General features: G+C 36.1%; 1 protein-coding gene across 1 annotated transcript in view; it reads right to left on the reverse strand.

Annotated features, from left to right (window-relative positions):
* The window catches only part of LOC145687992 (uncharacterized), a 147,890-nt gene that overhangs the window by 9,354 nt on the left and 117,368 nt on the right, over positions 1–21,168 (reverse strand). The gene's annotated exons all lie outside the window — the stretch shown is intronic.

Raw genomic sequence — 21,168 nt, forward strand, 5'->3', positions numbered from 1 at the left:
TGTAATTTCATGTATAAAAGCACAGCAGATGGGAACACCATAAAAAGTCTGGAGTTCGGCGTCTGGATTTCGTGTTAAAAACATTTTTTCCTCTCTTTCCTTCTCACAGAATGATATGACATCTTATTACTCTCGTAAAGTAGGGAGTCACAGATTTAGAAAGAACCAAGAGGGGACAGTCATAGGAAGGCGGTAACAACATTATATACCTAAGTTACCACCGTCGGAATGGGTATGGCGTTAATTCTAGATTTGAATTGGTGATCCCACAATACAAAATTTTCACTGGACAGTGGTCTAGATCGTACTACTGATGAAACAACATTACTTAATGTGGTGACGCGCGTAACCTGGTAAAAATCAAGGATGTTATAAAATAGAGGATGTGCCCATTCGTATCTTCATCACATGAACTCAATGAAGCCAAAAAACAACCGAGCATCGTCTGCGCCGGAAATTCTGATTGGCTACTCACGTTCCCGCCATGATTGTTAGCTCGAAACATTGCGATCTTAGTGGCTCGGAGTGGGCAGAGTAGGTGTGGCGAAGCTGTGACGTATGGCTTCACGATTTTGTTGTATGGGCAGATCCTCTATTTTATAACATCCTTGGTAAAAACACCAGACGCGCACCCAGAAATTTTTGTTAGGAGGGGTCTAAGCTATGGAGAGGGGTCCAATAATACAAGTCATACGCTTATGTAGTATTAAACGAGTATTATTCTGCACCAGAAAAGACAATAAGTAATTGTAAAATACTTCACCTATATTTCCAGAAAAAAATTGTAGAACTTCTGGGTTGAATTTTCGTAGCTTGGAACTCTACCATATTCACACAAAGTGAAACGAAATCCACTTGTCACCTTTTCCTACTTTTTCTTTTTTCTTTATCTTTCTTTTTTAATTTTTGATTTTTTTTTTTTTTTTTTTGCAATGAGTGGATCAACACCAAATGGAACACACAACCATCGTTGACTTACACTGTTACGTATTTCTAATAGACAATAGTACGCTCAATGTTCAAAAAGCAACTGCCTTGAATGGATCTAGGGTACCTAAAAGAAGAGTGAAAGGTAACATGTAGTCTACCATAAGCCTCATTGCCAACGTAGCTTGTATCTTATTCTATATCGTCGTCAGGATCATTTTTTTTTGTGTGTGTGTGTGTGTGTGTGAGAGAGAGAGAGACGAGACTACTCAGGAGTGGTGCTACCAGAGTTTTGAAAAAGACAAGAAAAGAAAAGAATGACATTTAGTTTTCTGAACCGATCTTTTACGAGGTCCTTTCCACAGGTGACCGACTTTTTCAATTGTTAGAATGTAATTCTTCTCCCGTTGGCAAAATGGTAGGGGGCTGACATCTCTGGCGCACAAGAGTATAAACTCAATCTCACGTAGTGAAGAAGCAGTTGGCAGTGATTGGTGAATATTCTTCCTGTACGTTTTTCCTTCCTTATTTGTTTTGTTCGTTTGAACCGAAACGCCCTTATTAAGCACTGACGCTATGAGAGTTGTGGTCTTTCTGTTACACTTGGCAATCAATCCTGTTCCACGTGCACAGAACGTATACGTTTCTTTCCTTCAGTTCTAACCTTCTTTCATCAGTTCTACTTAAGATTAGTCTCTTCGGGACCGCGGTGGATCAGTGGTAAAGCGTTTACCTCTGGTGTATGGGGTCCTTGGTTTGATCCCAGATCGCGTCAAGTGAGCTTTGTGATGAACAAACACCGTGTACGTGGGTTTTCTCGGGGTTCTCCCGTTTCCTCCCACTTTCTTTATTTCACCATTTTATCCATTTCTCATCATCACCGTCTGCTTTAACCTAGTCGTTAAAATCGTGGGACGTAAAACTTAATGATTTCTTTTTAGCCTGCATGATATAATGATGTGAATTTTCTTTGTTAATCTACCGTACAACACCCCCATGCCGTAAACGTTGCCAACAGCTAGTGGCCCACTTGCCGGTAAATGTCGATCGTCGCTATAGCGACGCGTCGAAGGACTGCCGCTAGTATGCCACTGGCGGCAGAGTTTCGTCGAGTCGAAAGAGATATCTAGAGTCAGAGTACTGAAGTTACCACCGCGTAGCAGCGAGGACTTCATTTTGGTCCGCGCTTCTTCGATTCGTCGCGGAGAATCGCGAAGGGACCAACACGAACTATCGCCAGTCGTGTGCATGGGGTTATTGTTATATATTATTTTTCCAGACAAATTGTTACTAAAGTGACCTACGGGGGTCAAGAATAACCCCTGCCTCTACATCATGAAGTCAAAAATGTTGAGATGAGTACCTATAATTGTATGAATTTAGATAACAACTGTAGCCGATCATTTGAAAATGAATATGGGAGAACCATTAAATAAAGTAAATAGACGCGTGTCATTTTGTTATAAAATTACATGGCGAACTGATTTTATCTAATCTCAAACGGTTATCGTCGAATAAACACGGTTACAGGAGCACTCTGATTAGCTTAATTAGAAATACCTCAAAGATTTATGCCTCTACAAGAGACGTTTTCTCCATCGCCACTGTGGCGAAGTCGGAAGAGCACGCGCCTAGTAATCCAAACTTTGGTGGTTCGTGCCTACTTTGGGGCACGTATTTTTTCTTACTTTTTTAAAAAAGTGTTTTTTAGACTCTCCTTAATGTAACAGATTACGCATATAGGCGATTTAACATATTTTGGGGGAGTAATTTTGTTGTTCATTGGCGTTTCGTCGCATCTCTGCCGCTGGTGGTATAATTTTCAAAACGGAAGTGGGGCCACCGCGGATCGCCGATGCTGGGCCGCCAATTTTTGGCGAGATATCTCTAGTTGCCCATCGGTGGTCCTCCGACGCCTACGGCATAAGGATGTTCTCTCTTTCAGTTTATTTGCATCAACATTTCTCGTTGCAAGGGAATGCTCTGAGAGTTGACAACCGGGGAATCTCGGAATATGGAATACCATTGAGAGTAAATGTGGGTTTGGGGGCTCCTAACCCCCGATGTCACACTGAATGCAGACAATTTGTGGTATTAGAACCGTGAAAAATTTTAGCTAAAAATAGCACCGAAAAAGACTCGTTCAATTTCTCACTTAAAAATCCTCAGTGCAACAATTCTGGAATTTTACGTGTTTCATTCCTGGCAAAGTCTGCTCAAACTTCATATGCCCGCTGTTCTCATTATGAACATATTGGACCCTGCTCGTATCATTTAAGAAATACGGCGAAATATTAGTTTTTTTTTATTTTTTTATTTCTATTTTCTTCTTTTTTATTTTATTACCTCCATTTTTGTATTTGATTTGTAGTATGACATATTCAATGGATTTCTTCTTCATGATCAATAAAGCGATTATGTATATCCCTACTTTGAAGTCATAGTATTTGGATCAGTTTTAGAATATTTCCTTTGGATTCAGCATTCTGAGATTAGTATAAAAAGTGTAATCAGAAACGTATCTAAAAGTGGGTACTTTTATCATTGGAATAAACGGTAGTTCAAATATCCCAAATTTGAGAGGATTTTCTGCGTGACCCCGCGGACAAATAGGTTTTAATTTTTTGTTTTATTTCAGCGCCCTCAAATTAGTATAAAAAAACGGAATTAGATACTTTCACATATCTAGGACCAATATTAACAGATCAAAACCATATTCACGAAGAAATTAAATGTCCAGTAAAAGCAGGGAATTCGTGTTATTATTCAATTCAAAACCTTTCGAGGAATCCTGTCGAGGAATTTGAAGCTTAAAAGATATAAAGTGATAACCATGGCTGTTGTCTGTATGCTTGCGAAGCATGGTGTGCCTAAGATGAGGGAAGAAAATAGACTAAAAGTATTTGAGAACAAGATCCTGAAACGAATATTCGGACCCAAGAGGAACGGGAATAGGGAATGGTAGAAACTTCATAACAATGAACCACATAATTTATGCCGTTTTCCAAACATTGTTAGGGTCATCAAGTCTAGGAGGCTAAGGTGGGCAGATAGTGTAGCGAGAATGGGAGAAAGTAGGAACGCTTTAGAAGTTTTAACTGGAAATCCAATTGGAAAACGACCATTAGCAGGATCTAGGCGTAGATGGGAGGACAATATTAAGATGGATCTTGCAGCAATCAATACAGCAGCAGCAATGGAATACAAAGTAAAAACTGGGTCCAGTTGGCTAAGGGCAAATGTCAATGGAGAGTTTTTGTGAACGTGACATTAAATCTTAGACTTCCATAGGTCGGAGAATTAGCGCAATTAGAAGTTTATCCAAGCGTGGACGCTTCTTGCTAGTATCATGATCGGATGTTTTTGTCACTTATTGACTTTCCTAGACCTTTTATAACTAAAGAAGACAGGCCTTAATCTTACAGTCTAGGAATGAATATGACCTTCCTGCTAAACAGCTCTTGTGGAGCAATCTGTGGTTAGCATACCACCTGCTGTCGCTATTATTTTCAGCCTGTAGTTATTTCTAAATTCAAGTGCCTTCCAATTTCCTCTTGATGTTGAATCAACACCGAAAATGATACTCGCGAATACAAGCACCAAAGCCACGAATGCTAACGATTCAGCTAGAGACACGACAGTAAAAGAAGAACAAACTATATCGTGATGTTGTTGCTCATGACGCCATGTGGCTACCAACATAACACATGTTCAACTAGGTGATCAGTATTGACGTAATCGTCTTGCAATCAGTGGCGACGCCAGCTTTAATTACTTGGGGAGAGAAGCGAAAGGGCCCTCCATTTTAGGAGAGATGGAGGTATTTTTGTATATCGAAAAGGATAGGTTTATATTACTTGACCTACAATAAATGCAACATCTCTGGGAGGCAGTTGGGGCAAGCCAGTCCATAGGATGGGTGCTGGTCCTCCTTGCCCCATGTGACGTCATTACTGCTTCCAACGCTTCTGAGTCTCTGTACTGAATTTCACTAATTATTAATTGAAAATTACAGATAAACAAATCTTTAGTTTATCGTCCTGTGCTTATCAATGACATAGGTAGGAGGCCTGACCTGGCTCAAGCCTTCCCATTAATACAATTTCTTATGCCTTTGAGTGTTCCAAAGTGTGCAATGCATAAGTGACAGAAGTCTTACAGAAGACTTTGTCCGTCTGTCTGCGACAGGTATCAGAGCAAAAACGGTAAGGGGTATCGAGATGTGATTTTTGCAACCGCTCCGATAACTAACTATTCAAACCGGAAGTGATTCAAATTAGTCATTTCCGGTTTCAACGTTTATCACCATAGAACGAAAACGGCAACAGATAGCGAGAAGCTTTTCTTTTTCTTTGCAAACGATTTAACATGTCAAGACAACGTACGGTACCATGATTATCTCGAACGCTATACCAAAAATGAAAGTGGTTCAAATATAATATTACTTCCGATTTCAATACTGATTTCCACAGAGTAAAAATAGTAAGATATATCCAGATGTGGTTTACTGTAATCTATTCAGTATCCCACTAGTAGGTTCTATATTTTCCCCTTAACCCTCTATTCAAACCGGAAGTGGTTGAAATTAACAATTTTTGAGTTGAGTTATTGAGTTTAACGTCCCTTTCAGTAGCAAAGCTATATGAGACGTAGACCTAGTGATTAACGTGGAATCCTAATCGTATGAGCTCTCTCCGAGAATCGAACTCGGGTCTCCCACGCCAGAGAAGCATACGCTAATTTGCTTAGCCACGAAGGAGATCTTAACGATTTGGTTTCAACCTTTATCGACAGAGAGAAAAAACAGTAAGGGATAACGAGTAGTAGCTTTTTGATATGGATTTAGGATTTAGATCTCTGGGCTTTCGGCACCTATGGCCATTTAGCCCGTCACGTTTGAGAGATGACGTTCCTCGGTGAGCACACTATCCGGGGAAAGGGAAGGAAAGAAGCTGCCTGGGACCTATACCTTAGATACCACTCCGGCATTTGCCTGGTGTGAATGAGGAAAACCCAGGAAAACCTCATTCAGGGTGGCTGGCCTGAAAAAGCGTTTTACACTTTTTCGACCGATTTCCACCATGATATGGATTTAGCGTCCAAGGAACAGTTTTTATCTTCGATCTTATTAATCTATTGCAACCAGAAATTATGACTGTACTACTTAAAATTTGAGTAATTGAGTTGATATAGTTTGGAAGTCTATCGTAGTTTCACACTATGAAACGAAACTCACTTCTCTATATTCTACTTCTTCCATTATCGTTGACTTTCTTTTACTCATTGGCATTTCCTTTAGCATACAAAAAGGCATGACTATAATAATAACTGTGACGTTAAACTTAGCTTCCATTTATTGCTGTTTTCATGTTTTGTCAGGGAATTGAAATAAAATATCTGTATAAGAAACAAATCAGATTTTTGTACACAATTGTCTAATTCATTAGCTTTATTAGATATCAAACAACATACTTGATTGTGTTTATTATCGACTAAAAGGGTTAACTAAACTGACTACTAACTTCTTTTATTCAGTAAAGTTGCTTATCCAACAGTGGAAACCGTCCAATTTTCAAGAATTAGGGACGCCCTTTAATCAGTCAATTGATTTTAAAACTACGTAAAAAAAATTACATTCTTATGTGAAAGGCATGTTCTATCAAGTTAACGAGAATTTTAGAAATGATCCAAAAAAATGCATCAAAAGATTGCGATTTTGGCAGATAATTGTTTTTTTTTTTTTGGACCAGGGCCCCCAAAGTTTTGAATGGTCCATAAATCGAGTTTTTTTTTATTTTTTAACAGAATAAGCACATCATACTGAGTTAAGTGATAGTTCAGGTTTGGCTACGTTATATGTAGTTCTTCAGATACGAGGCGTTTAAGGAATTTTTTGATTGAAATACATTGGATCTTTTGTTGCATTTTTGAATCAGGAGTCACAAAATTTTTGAATGGCCCCTAAATCGAGTTTTCTTATTTTTTTTACAGAATAAGCACATCATACTGAGTTAAGTGATAGTCTGGGCTTAGCTACAGTGTATGTAGTTCTCCAGATAAAAGCCTACAAGAAAATTTTTGCCTAAAATATATTGGTTCTTTTGACCATATATATATATATATATATATATATATATATATATATATATATATATATATATATATATAGGGTGTAACAAAAAAGGTATGGCAATTCATATGACCATATGTCAGGAAACGCATAGTTACAGAGTTACGTTATGCGTGTGGGTGTACATATGTATGTGCATCATATACAAGTGTGTGCATATGATATGCATATGTAGAGTTTGTAGAGGTATATGTGATCTTTTTCGACATAGCAATTTTTGAAATAGCCCATAATGCTTTTCTGGCTATGCCACTGGTTCCTATGTCTTTTGTACTAAAAACAAAAGATTATAAATTAAAGTCAATGAGGATTTAAGAGTAATGGAAAGAATGGGACAAAACAATAAACCCGGGAGACCATTCGTTCCCGAGTTATTGGTCATAAAAGCCGGAGTTTCTACTTAGTTCAGCGTTTAGAAATTAATTAAAATCTATTTAGAAAAAGAATTAGAGAATAATGCCTGGAACAACCCTGCTGAACATTGAGTTAGGTTAAATGTTAAGTAAAAACAGTGTGTAGTAAAATAATGAAGAGCCCCCCATCGGGAGAATTTTCCGCCAATCGAGATCACTTTCCTAGTATAACAGTAAGAACTAAATACACGCGGACAAGTTTTAGGGTCATTGTTTTATTTCAACAATATTTTGATAAATGAAGGGAAATGGGGGGATGGGTTGATAAGCAGCTGTGGCTAACATGTCAAATATCCAAGAAAAAATAATTTCCGCAACATGTTAAAAAAAAAAAAAACGGAACGTAAAGAATCCATTTTTATTGGCTGCTAACACGTGTTCGATAAATTGTTTCAACACAGCGTACGAAATGAATCAATCACACGGAGCGAGGCCACTACGTACGTACAGCACAAGAAAGAAAGAAAGTTTATTGAGCGGAAGGGTACCTGGTATTTCCTCAACTATGGAATGCTACTTATCCATTTCGACATTTTAATCAGAAATGGAATCTCAAATCTTCTTTAACTAGAATTAGAAATGATCATTTGAAATTCACAGTATTGATCGAGTGTGAAGAAAATACTAGAAACATTTTTAAAGTACCTTTAATATATTTTGAACTCAAAAATCACTTGTTCTCGTATTATGTAAATATCAATTTTTATATGTACTGTTCACTCTTGTTGAAAAATTCTCTTCCACCCTGCAGATGGCAGGGGCGAATCCAGGGGGGGGGGGGGCGATCGGGGCGATTGCCCCCTCCCAGAAGAGGAAACTTTCTTATTTTATATATATATATAGGGGAGGGTAGTACACAGTGGATCAATTTTTAAAACTTTCAGCATAAATCCGTTTAATGCAACTATTACTGGAATTTGTTTAGTGTAGAACATGGACACATGTCTCCACTACATTCGTAAGTAATTTATTAATATGAAGCACTGCTCTGTATTTTACAGTTACAGTTAACGCTAATGCTTGTAAAGTGATTCACTGTGTACCACCATCGTACACAGTGGATCATATATGCGTACACAGTGGATCAAAGGAACAATGTATTGAAAGTAATGAATAGAAACCGTGTGATAAAGGGGCCCATCATCTGAAAATCTCCAAATCTACATAAAATTGTAAGCATTATTGTCAAAATTTCTATTACTCACAATACAAAATAATTTTTAAAATTCTAAATAAAAGTTAGAATCGAAGTATTACAAGCATCTTAATAGCATAGTATTAATTTCAGAAATTGATTACCAAAATAAACAATACAAACGACTGTTATAAAACAAACTTTTTAGACAATTAAATTGATATCTTGTACGGAGAATCTTTGGTTTTGGATTAGTAAATTTAGTTTTGGTTTTGGATTAGTTATGCACAATAGCATAATCAATTTGTTATAAAATGGAGAATTTAACTTTCTGTACTGAGTTCAATTAGTCTGATTATTCAAATTATCAGTTTCACTATGACGACAAAAATATATGTCCAGCTCGACATTATCATCCTTTGAAACTTCAAAAGGTTAGCGGAGATCAATTCCATGGAACTCTACCGGCAACCTGATATTAACAGACAATATTTTATTCTTCACAATAAGAGGTTTTGGAAGCCGTCTTACTATTCAAATATTGTGTGTGGGTAAAATATCTGGATTATTTGGGTGGACGAAACTTTCATGTATCTTGAGTTGATTTGATTTTGAGTTTAACGTCCCTTTTCAGCAGCGAGGCTATATGAGACGTGGACTTTCATGTATCTTCTCACTTCTTAGAAACGAAATCTAAAAATCATTTTTTATTGTCTTTCCTAGTCGTGATTTGACCAATGTAATGTGTCCGTGAAAGAAATCTTACAAGAACGTAATCACCAGGTTGAACTTTTCTTTGACTCTGTTCCAAATCATCAATAAGTAGGCTAGTAGTTTCTGTCTCTAAAGTAACATGGTCCGTATTCCTTAGCGTGAGGGGCATAATCGTGTGACGTTAAACTGAAAGATTTCGTTTTCTAAAGTATCATCATCATCTAAAGAATCTTATAATATAATTGACTTAAAATCATCATTCCCCGTTGAACTATCATTTTCTTTTCCTTTCTTCAGGACTGAAAGTCTTTATTTTATCCGTTTTGCTTCAGATTGCTGCTGAATTTGTACTCCTTTTATTCACGGGCTTCTTTCTCTATTATTACTTTCTTGGATGTATGATCTGTTCTAGTTCATGTCTAAGTTGAAAATACGTGAAAGGCTACAGAATTTGGTATATTTCGTAGATAAGTTACGTAAATTACTAAAGAATGCCTCAGCATTGTGTTTGTTGAATGACATCAATCTTGAGAGTCTAAGATTGACGCTATTCAACACATCTTCAGGATTTCGAATACTAAGATCTTTATTACGATTCACTCTAGACCAGAATTTTGCTTTTTTCCCACTAAGCAGGTATCGATATATTATTCTTATCAATTTCATATGCCAAACGCCTCACGGCAACGTAGACTAAGATATTTGCACATTTTTATATATTTATATAGTTGCACATTTTTATATATTTCGGAAATAAATGCTCCAACTCTGAAGTGAATATTTGTCGTACAGAATAATTTGACTTCATTTTAACATTGTCACCTGGTACTTTCTTATTTTTTGACACATCTGCTCAAAGTTGTGTAATCAATGTTCTTCAATTTACCAACGCTGCTAATAGAATATCTCTGCCCCACCACTAATTGCACTGCTTCTCTCATCTAAATAAATGTCTTTCATGTTGCCTTGCGTATATTTCCTTGTGGTTAAACCATTAATTTGTAACGTGTAACATGATATTAAAAGCTCCGTGAAATGGCAATACTATGACTTGTTTCTAAACGAGTATGCCAAATACATTGAACTTCCATAAACACAATGAGGTACAGAGTGGATCAATCCACTGTGTACCACACCGATGTGATCCACTGTGTACTTGTTGGTGTCAACCCAAACAGTTTCCCACAACAAGAAACTATTAAAGTAGAAGAACAAGTACACAGTATGCCAAATACATTGAACTTCCATAAACACAATGAGGTACAGAGTGGATCAATCCACTGTGTACCACACCGATGTGATCCACTGTGTACTTGTTGGTGTCAACCCAAACAGTTTCCCACAACAAGAAACTATTAAAGTAGAAGAACAAAATAAACAATGCTATATTACAAATACATTCTTACCTACCTCCCATGTCCGCGATATTCTAAATTACAAGATAAATCACAGCGTCAGAGCATTCACGTCTATTACTTCATTTTTTACTTCAGCACAAGGAAAACATATTTTTCACTTCACCACAAATAAGAAGCATCCATTGTTGTTGACATTTCGTTCATAAGTGTGTAATGTGAAAACAGAATAACTGACATGCGCTAGCTGAATTTGTGCAATAAATAAATGAATAACGCCTTCTGATCCACTGTGTACTACCTTCCCCTACACATATATATATATATATATATATATATATATATATATATATATATATATATATATATAACCCATCCCAAAGTTTGGAGCCCTTAAAAGTAGCAGTATGACAAACCCCCCCCCCCAGAAGTCGGTCCTGGATCCGCCCCTGCCAGGTGGCCATCTTCTCACAACCATATATAAGAAATTCCAATACTTTGGCTCTAAATAAAGATCCCAATTGGCCAAGGAAAATCAACGTTTGTTCGATTTAGTTCTCCAACTGAAGGTAAAAGAGTAGATTCTTTCTGGAAACAAGTGGGTGGACAGAATTTTTTGAACAAGGCTGTCCATATAAACCAGCGAATGTACTCCTGTTTTTAATGCGGGGAATGTTATGTACCTCCGATTATGATGTAATAGGTTGTAAGATCCACATTTAAACCATATTTATAATTGGAGTACGTTGTATATGAATTGCATATCTTTAAACGTATTCCGCTGTATTTACAACTACTTTCTCAACTTACACTATGATTACTATGAGTCATGTGTAGTTACGAAACTTTTTCGTTAATGCGATATGTGTAAAACGTTAAAAAATGCGTATACGTTCCAGGAAACCTCATACTTTTGGTTTCAGAGCCAGAAGTCGTGTTTATATTGCAAAATTTGCGATAAATACAAATGAAAACGAGAAAGTGGAATTCTTGTTAATTATTGCTAATAATAACTAAAAAGTGCATTTCCAATATTTTTTAACTTTGCATTCACGAGAAAGCTCTGCCAATCATTTGATCAAGAAACTGTTTCACTTCATAAAGATGTAGACATCAACAAAACTAAACTGTTGTTTAAATCGTTGACTGTATTTTGCGGAGAAGATGTTCTTGATCTGATGGTTGCTTACCGTGAATTTAAAAGTAAGATTATTGATGTTCTCAACAGCGAGGATAACGAACATCATTGCGTCACTGTATCATTGTGAAACAGTTTAAAAGTTAACCACAGATATTTTGCTGTCAGCTTGTTACGAGTACGTTCAATATGGTTGCAGTCTCGAGTATTGATGCCGAGAGATTCTTTTCCAAGTATAATATGATTGTTACTGACAGGAGAACAAACTTAAAAGAAGAATGGGTAATGTCTTGCTGCATGTCATACTTTAACTAAAGATGAGGTTAGAGGAAGTATTTACATTTTTGCATTAATTTCTATATTTCACTAAATACATTAGGTAGAATGTGCACCTAATCAAGGTATATCCTCATTTTTGCATTAGATATGCACCTCACTACCAAATATACCATTTAAAAGTTCCATAATTAGAAAAAACCTCGTGCTACATTAAAAAAATAAATGCAACGTAAAAGCGAAAATTGTGATAATTAATGCTACAAATTATCAAAATTGTTGCGAAAAAGTTTCGACTCTAATCATGTGATTACTAAATGTGTGTTTAAAATCAAAGACTTAAGTGGACTAGTGTTGCCGACGAGACTTGAAATTTTTGGTCCAGTCTCAAAATTTATAAAAATATACTTTTCGTCTCGTCTCTCAACTCGTTTTTGAGACGAGACAAGAAATTTCAATTAATTCCAACAAACAAAATCAAACCGAGGCTAATGGTGTAATCCTGTAATTCAACACTTGGAGGCGAGATAGTGGTGAGGAAGGGTATTCTGTGAGAGTTGATGTATGATGATCTGTATACCTACTAATTACACTGGATTCAAGGGTACGTCTTGGTTCGCACCCCACTTCAATAGTAAGTCGTCTCTTTTAACCTCGGTATTACATGAGGACGCAAACCTCAAAAGCTCAAACTCAACTAGGAAAATAAAATGAAATGAAACCTTTCAGTTTATCGTCCCACGATTATGCCCGTTAGGCTAACAAGGGACCTTTTTTTTTTTTTTTTTTGACATTTCGGTTTCTGAAAATGTTTGCTATCATCGGATGCAGCACCCAAAGAAACCGAGAAAAACAACGTTCTAGCGGCAGACCGTAAACAGGGTCGGAGATACAGGGGTCCAAAGTTCCAACACAGGACGCAGAAAGTACATATTAACATCATACAATTTTGAAACGAGTGGAGGAATTGAGACCAAATTTGAGGTATGACTATTGAGTGTGAAGCTATTTGGAATAGATATATTGCGCATCATGTCGGCCATCATAAAATTCTCCATATTGGAGTTACCGAAAAATTAAGAAACGGGAAGGAAATGTCATATCAATTGAGGTTAGCTTGTTCTCAGAAATTCAAATATGAAGTTAGTTTTACCAACCCTTATGTGTTGAGTAGTTACGGATTCTGGAAATTTTGAACAGGCGAAATTAATGGTAGTGTCTTCTGCCATTTCAGTCTATTCAACGCAAACCAAGAATAAGATCAAAATAGTGCTTGAGAATAGTTCTACAATTATTACAGTTGATAAGAAACTATTATGTTGTTAAGTCCATCTTGAAAGGTGTTTGGGAGCAACCGATATAAAACCTTAAGGTGTCATTAAAAGTTCAGATGTGAGTAGGACGCTAGTGTCTAGAAGAGCACTAACGCGTGTTTGAACTAGTAATTTTAGCTGGAATGGATCAAAAACACACAAGGACTGCACGGGATGGGAGTCATGTTTTGTAAGGTACTACGCCAACATTTTCCGATATGACTACTCAAAATTAGGTTACAGGGTCAAAACGCTATTCCCTATAAACACTAATTAACGTTACTGTTGGAATTTAATCATCTGTAGTTTCCTCCTCATGAGCAACTTTCTCATATAGCTGTTTCGAGGATCCTTAAGGTGCTATATTGATAGGATTGTATGCACCTTTCAAGCTTGATTTAACAACATAATATTCCCTCATCCATAGCAATAACTCTAAATCTGTGCTCACACTCACAGCTCTATTTTAATCATATTTCTGGTTCACGTTGAATCGACCTTGTTTTTCCCTGTTTCATTGGATGCTGCATCCGATGATAGCAAGTATTTTCAGAAATCGAATTGTCAAAAAAAAAAAAAAAAAAAAGGTCAATTGTAAGGGAGATGATGATTAAGGCAAGTGAACGATAATGGAAGAATTGGTGGAATGAGAAAGTGGGAAGAACGGAAATACTCCGAGAAAACTCATTGCCTTCACGGATGGCGTTTGAATCGACTCACATAAAGGGGGTACCAAAACATTATGAAAATGCGAACTGACAGTTCCGTACGCTGTGACCATACGCCTAGTATAGTGGACTGCTCAGTCAGAGATCGTGAGTTCGATCCCTGTTCAAAGCAACCATTTTTCTTTTGTTATTTCCCCAAATAATAAGTCTACAATTAGTACTTTATTAACTTCAATTAGTACTTTATTCAAGTTACAATACAAATCTGCTGATTGTTTTAAACTAGTTTTATGAAGTGGTTCTTAATAATAGGGTTATTAGCGTTGGAGTTCATAGGGTTATTTACAACAAAAGCAAACCATTTTTGTCGCAATTTGTATTTTCTTGCAAGTTTATAAATTGTGGACAAATACACTATTTTTTTAATCAAAGTTAAAATGTATTAATTCATTATATGGGTACAAAAATACATATAAAAAACGTTACTCTGAGCGGAAATCGAACTCAGGACTGCTAACAGTATGGCTACAGAGTACTAACTAACTAACTAACTCTATGGCCTATGGAACCCGGAGGTTCAATGCCGCGTTCACAAAAGCTCTCCACTGACTTCTATCTTTAGCTAACTGCATCCAGTTTCTACTTTGTATTCCAATCTCTGCGAGATCCATCTTAATATTGTCCTCCCATCTCCGCCTAGGTCTTCCTAATGGTCGTTTTCCGATTGGTCTTCCTGTCAAGACTTTGATCAAGACAGAGTACGTGATTGCCAATGCGCATTTTCATAAAGTTTTGATACTCAACCTTTTTTTGTGTGTCGATTCAAACGCCATCCGTGAAGGCACTGTTTTCAACTCAGGGTCAAATCACTGTTCCTTTTTCTGAAGAATCCAAATGTGCAACAAGAAATGGGGGTTCCCATTTAAAACTTTAGTTACCTCTAGTATGCCCGAAGGAGTTGGGGATAGGAGGTTGCGTTTGGTATCATTGGATAGCTTTTTCAAATCTACTTAAGAGTCTTCATCCCGGAGAAATTAAAATACCGCTAATTTTACAGTAATTCTGTGATATCTTCAAATAGATAAAATATAATTGAAACATGGAACAAGAGCGCCCTAGACAATATTATTTTGCGTGAGGTACCGTTATCACAAGTCACCTAATGGCTTTCCGTTTTCAGCTGTTTAGAAACGCGAAAATAAATGCCGAATTTCAAAATGGCTCGAAATCGAAAGCAGATAAGCGAGTCGTGATAACAATTTCTCATATAAAATAATATTGTCTAGGGCGCTCTTGTTCCACATTTCGATTATCTTTTATCTATTTGAAGATATCACATAATTACTGTAAAATTAGCGGTATTTTAATTTCGCCGGGGTGTTTTTTTTTTTGTTTTGTTTTTGTTTTGCTGATCTGTACATTTCGCGAGATATTGGACCATTCCGGGACTTTTTCCGTACCTTGTATATGTGTAAAGATCGGTTAGCTTAGCAAAGGTAAAGAAGTGTTACTTGAAAAATTCATTACACTTTTCGGAACCTATTTTATTTAACCGATTTAGATTATAAGAAGAAACGTCTCTATAAAATCAGAATAATTTGAAACGATGGGGAAATGTGATCGCAATACCCAATTCACTTTGCAGAGCCATAACAAGATTCGAAGTGAAGATGTGTCATATACTAGATTATATGCTTCCACTTAGTTTACGGTTTTATCTAGAATGCACTTTATTATTAAGTACATCACTGTTTTAAAGTACTGTTTTAAAGTAGAAGCCAGTCTAATGTTCGTGCAAGTAATAAGTTTCCACTTGATCTTCGCGTGTTTGGTTATGCTGCAAGAACCGTCTTCTATTTATTCACATTTATGTCAGACACGAACAATATTTTCTATGCAAGATAATAAATTTTCTACTTAGTTACATTTAGTGAAGTACCTTTACAACTATCATTGGCAGATCTACTTCAAATTCAGCAAGTTTATTACAATATTGAATTCAGAGGAGAATGCACCTAAAAATGCAAAACAGAAACAGGTCTTAATGGCATGAGAAGAAAGAAAGAAAGAAAGAAAAGAAAACTACTTATCTTTATCAGAAAACTAGAAACTCATTTCCCAGAATTGGAAAATGAAGCAAATGGACTTGTTTATTGAAGAGAAATGACCACAAAACCTTTTTTTTAATGTTTTTTTTGTTTTTATTGCTAATATTTGCATTTCATGAAATCACCTACATGTTTTAAAATAGTAGAAGATACCGAACAAGATAGTTATCAATAAATCACTAAAGTGGGGTCACATTGTCTCATTGGTAGAGAATTCACTTCTGGTGCATGCGGTTTTTGTTTCGATTTCAGCTTGCGTCAAGTGAACTTTGTGGTGGACAAACACTGTGCGCGTGGGTTTTCTTGGGGTTCTCTCGTTTCATCCCACTTTCTTCATTCCACTATTTCATTCATTTCTCATCATCACCGTCTCCTTTAGCCTAGCAGGTATAACTGTGGGACGTAAAACTTAAAAGATTTCATTTCAATAAATCAGTACAGATTTGATACATGATTGATTAGAATATTTTAGTCTTCCCGCGTCAATATTTATCCAGTACGTCATTCTCCTTTAGTTACACTTACACTTGGTACTAATCCTTCCAAAAATTGCAATAATAATAATTTCTTTAGCTGCACAGATGGTTAATGGTAATAAGGCAATAAGGTATGTCATATGCTTAACTTCGTTGTCTTTTGGCGTTATGTAGATAACCCATTTTATTACATCCTCTTGCCAGCAATTCTCATAAGTAATTTCCTGTTTGTAATAAGCTTTCTGATTATTACTGATTATCGCTTATAGTTGTGTATATGTGTAAGCCTTATACAGGAATAGGAATAACAGTATAACGTAGACAAGTTCACCAGTTTTCTTCAAATGCTGTCTACAGTGCACCGAGCAGAGTGGTTCGGTAGGTCGTAGTGAGTCAGAGTGGGTCACGGTGGATGGTAAGTCGCAGTAGGTTACGTCCTGTTGACCCACGATCCACAACTCACTCCATCTCTGCTAGGAATTGGGGCAACTCATTAGTGCACATGGATGAAGCCGGAATCTAGCCCGGTTATTCTACCAGCAATCTTAATAATGTTGGATTCATCTTAAAATAGAATGCTTAAACATTTATTTGCTATGCATTTCACACCTCTATCTATTTTCTACGTATTACCTGATACACACACATCATTTTAAGACGTCGCAGTGACTCAATGGTAGTGCTATTACCTCAGGTGCATGCGGTCACTAGTTCAATCCTATCTCGTGTCAAGTGGGCTTTATGATAGACAAGCACCGTATGTGGGGTTTTTCTCGGGATTCTTCCGTTTTCTCTTTATTTTACGATTTCATCCACTCTCCTCGTCATCGTCTCCTTTAGCATACACGACATAATCATGGGACGTAAAACTAAAAGATTTAATTACACTTACATTCTTTAAAAGTTACTAAAATGACAGGAAGCTAGAATTTGCTATAAGCCCATGAATGAAAGTATTAAAAGCCTTTACTGGCCAACATTCTAGTACAGCGTTTGTATTTTGCAATGCAAGAGATTATATCAAGGATCTTATAAAATAGAGGATCTGCAGTTACAACAAAATCTTGAAGCCATACGTCACAGTTTCGCCACCCCTACTCTGCCTACTCCGCCCAATAGGATCGCAATGTTTTGAGCCAACAATCATGGCGGAAACGAAAGTAGCCAATCAGACGATGGCATGAACGCGAGTAACCAATCAGACGTGCCGATTCTCGGTTGTCTTTTTGGCTTCATTGATTTAATAGGATAAAGATATATATGGGCAGATCCTCTATTTTATAAGGTTCTTGGATTATATGAATTGATTGAGCAGATAGGTATTGATTCTCTGGGAGAATATATATCCTAACCAGTGAACAGACTGTCTTTAACTCCAACAAAACTACCTCGTTCTTATTCCTTATACAATTTAGGGGTGCCAGCCTGTGCTTCCTTTAAGGTTAAAAAAAGAAGAAAAAAGAAAAGTGGAAAATGTATTTATCTCTCTATGTACCCTAATGACACATTAGGAAATGGATAGTCTTTTCGAAAGTTTCCACACACACACACGCGTATATATATATATATATATATATATATATATATATATATATATATATATATATATATATATATATATATATATCTTGTTTGACAGAAAGGGAGCAACACACGAAACAACTCATAAGACAATATTTTACTGTCAATCATTGGAGTGTTTGTTGGTCTGGACGGGGAAGGAATCTCCATGGAACGGAGTGTTGTGTGGTAGCGACGGTTTGTTATTTTCTCACTGCTTCCAAGCGACGCTTTGTACGAATACTTTCTTTGAACTCCCTTTTAATAGAGGAGAATTTTCTCTGTAAATTCTTGAGGAGAGTACAATTCTGGTCGTACAATTTTAAAATTTTTAATTTAATATCGTGTACCTTTATTAATTTAATAATATAAATTCTTGTAGCAAAAAGTAGATAATATAAATCCATTTGTTGCACTTATGTTATGATTAGCTTTGGTAAACATGTATCCAACGAACTTACATTCAGTGTTCGAAACTTTAATTTATTGACATTTTTTGTGGGTGAAAAGAGGGCATGGTGGCTCAGTGGTAAAGCGCTCACCTTTGGTGCTCGGGGTCCCTGGCTTTATCCCAGGCTAAGAGAGTATTGGACAACGTCATGTCCGAGAATTTTCTCGAGGTTCTTCCGATTCCTCCAATATTCTCATTCCACCGATCACTTCATTATTATTTGCTTTCCCTAATTGTACGTTTCCTTTACCGTAAACAGAATACGTAACCATTTGACGTAAAACTAAAGAAAATACACTAGACTCTCGCTAATCCGGTCATTCCTGGCACATATGGGTGCCGTATTAACGGAAGTGCCGGATTATTGAGTATCTGACATTTATTTGATTTATTTATTTATCTTGTTTTTTTTTATTTATTTTGAAAACATAGGGGATATAGTGTACTGTACTTTATTAAATCGAAGGATATAATTTTAAAACATAGAGGATATACTTTATTAAATCCAAATATACATTAATTTTCAAAGAAAACTTAGTCCTTGAGTAGTATCACTCACTATGAAACATGTCACTAATTTTTAATCGTCGTAATGATGATACGCGACGGTGGCATTCTTTATCACGCAACCGAACTGTAAAGAATGCTACAATTTTGAATACGTACAATATATAAAGCATTGGTTAACTAAGTATTGTTGCGCATGCGCATGATAATTCATTGTGTACGTGTTTTTGGTTGGATGTGCGCCGGATTACCAGTGTTCACAGTTTCAGGGAAATTTCTCTGATCTAGGGAAATTTTATACGTAAATTTAGCAAAAAGGGAAAAAGGGAATCTTTCCAATAAAACGTGAAAATCCAGGGAAAATCTCACGCTGACTGATTGATCAATATAAATACTTAAATTTTTCTTTGTTCTTCAGATACAAACCCATACAATAGCAATAGTTTGTGTGTGTTGGTGTGTGTGTGTGTGTGTTAGGGTTGCCAACTGGCCGGTGTTTCTCCGGCCTGGCCGGAAAACTTGCTGTTATTTTGATCGAGGCCGGTGACCAGTACAAACTTCTTACCAGGCCCTTTATGACCGGTTTTTTCAAATTTGTGTCTAGTTCGAAGGAATTTCATCTAGTTCGAAGTATAGATTTAAAAGGCAACTTCCATTCTGTAAATCCAAAACTGTTGTTACCTTTTACCATCTATGAACAATTAATATATTTTGTTCATTTGTTTAAATAATTTTAAAGAAATGACGAGGACTATATCAAGGAAAATTTGAAATTTACTTCTAAGGAATGTTATACATTTATTGAGAGTGAAAAAGGACTTCTTAAAACAATTTCCTATATTTGAAGTGTCAGTTTAAAGAATAAATTTCATTTTCCATATCCAAAATTGTCACCTAAAGATTAATATACTTTTGTTCATCTGTTTCGATAACTTTAAAGAAGTGACAGTTACTGGTAAATACAATGAAATGATCAATGCCGATTTCAGTTTCTCATTTCCAGCACAATGTATCTATTAAATTTATTAGCGAATGTACTAAGGATACGCAGAATACAGGTGCTAATGCACTTTTGTTCACACGATAGTACATTTTCTTCCCATCGATGGATCCTAACAGTGGTCTTTTACACTTAGACCTATATCATAGGGAATTCTGAGGGGTGCCGTTTTTTTTTATTTTCCAGAGTTGGCAACCCTAGTGTGTCTGTGTGTGTGTGTGTGTGTGTGTGTGTGTGTGTGTGTGTGTTCAAAGTAGCATAATTTGCATCCATTGTTGAGTGGGTGCATTTGTGTGTATTTTTTTTGTTTTAAAAAGTTAAAGAAAACAAAAAGAAAATAGAAGCAAAAAGAAAATGAATAAAACAAATGTGGTTGGCACTTCGTTTAATATAATTTTAAAAAAATCTTATCACAACTTTTGTCGTAGGAATTGAAGACACAACAAACTAGGGAAAATTTGATAAGAAAAGGGGAAATTTTGTGCCAGTCGAGGGAAATTTTCTCAAGAAAACCTACGAACACTGCGGATTACTGAGAGGCCGAACTACTGAGGTTCCGGATTAGCGAGAGTCTAGTGTATTTTTAGAGTGCAAGATTGATTGATTGAGGGTTAATGGAGAAGTCAGCATCGAGGTTATTTGTCCCCGTCACGATCAACAAGGACTACATGTTTAAAATTAACATATTAAAATCAAAGAAACAACAACAACAACAAAAAAAAAACTGCTGCAAAATATAAATAAAAACCGAAAAGATAAAATAATAAACATATGAAAATAAATAAATAGTGACAATAGGAAATATTTATATCAATAACAATAAACATATTTAATAGCAACAATTGAGAAACATATAGACTAATAACAATAAATATTAATAATAGTAATAATAGAAAAATGTATAACAATAGCAATAAAGAGTAAAAAACAAAACAAAAATTCAGAGATTAACGTTTCAGGCGAACCTTTCTGTGGGCCAAGCTCTGTCCACTCAGTA

The sequence above is a fragment of the Thermobia domestica genome, chromosome 6 (genome assembly GCF_964235325.1).
Source record: "Thermobia domestica chromosome 6, izTheDome1.hap1.1, whole genome shotgun sequence".
Lineage (NCBI taxonomy): Eukaryota > Metazoa > Arthropoda > Insecta > Zygentoma > Lepismatidae > Thermobia > Thermobia domestica.